The sequence below is a fragment of the Loa loa genome (assembly GCF_000183805.2).
Source record: "Loa loa unplaced genomic scaffold supercont3.277, whole genome shotgun sequence".
In the NCBI taxonomy this organism is placed as follows: domain Eukaryota; kingdom Metazoa; phylum Nematoda; class Chromadorea; order Rhabditida; family Onchocercidae; genus Loa; species Loa loa.
Window position 1 is genome coordinate 1599 of NW_018108457.1, and position 1198 is coordinate 2796.

Consider the following 1198-nt stretch of genomic DNA (forward strand, 5'->3'; position numbering starts at 1 on the left):
AAATTGTTATAATGTTGCCAGTGAATGATAAATTCGACAAAAGTAAGAATTTAAAAAAAGAGAACGTTAAAAAAAATAATTCAAATCTCAAATACAATAAATAAAGCAACAAAGTAGGAAAATAAAAAGGTTGTGAAATAAAATCAAAAATATTTCTTACACTCGAGATTATAGCCCTTTTAAAAATTACAAACTATAATTGTTAGTTTATGGATGAATTATGAGGAGATACATTAAAAAAAGTATCCTAAAAGAATTTTTAAGAATAAAAAAGTACGTCATGACAAATAGTTGTGGTCGCAAAAAAAAAACATGAACTGTAAGCAATAAACAAACAAAATAAACAATGTTCAAAAGTACAAGGACACAAAAGACAAATATATATTGGATAAACAAATATGTATTAAATAAAAACTCTCACCAGCATACTAAAAAAAATTCGGATAAACAATGGACTCTAATTTCCAAGCACAACAACGAACAATTAACCTAACATGAAAAAGTATATGTTTCATAGAAAGAAAAATGTTACATCCATTGCTTATAGCAGGTACATTAACGCGAGAAAATGAAAACATCGGAATATATTTAAAATAAAAAATGCACACTGATTGTGGCATTTCAAGTTATTGAACATTAAAATTGATGCAAATATTTCAATCTACTCTTATCCTTACAGCTAAAATAATTAAAAAATTATCAAACGTAAACATTTTGAATGACAATTAAAATTAGTTCGAAAATAAAAATGTGAAAAATTGTCAAACAATATATTTACAATACTCGTTTTACGAAGATATACTGCCGTATGATAGTTTGGAGCAATCCATAAGTACAAAACAGCGCATCTATAAATCGCTTAGAGATTTATAGAAAATTAAAAAAAAAAAAGAATATTTACAAATGAATAAAGTCAGAATTTCTTATACTGACTACACATGCAGTTTGAAATACAATCATCAAGATATATAGTTGAAAAATTAATAGAAACAATAAAAATATGAAAATAATCTCTAACAAGTTTTATTCAATTCTAAACTTTTTAAATCTAGCAACTATAAATCAAGCACAATTTGGGAAGACGAAATATGAATCTGCAAAAAATCAATTAAACTGTGTCGGAAATGTCTAGTAACTAAAAAAATTCTATCGAAATAACAACTAGTAACTATAAAAATCTTCAGCTGTAACCATAAAG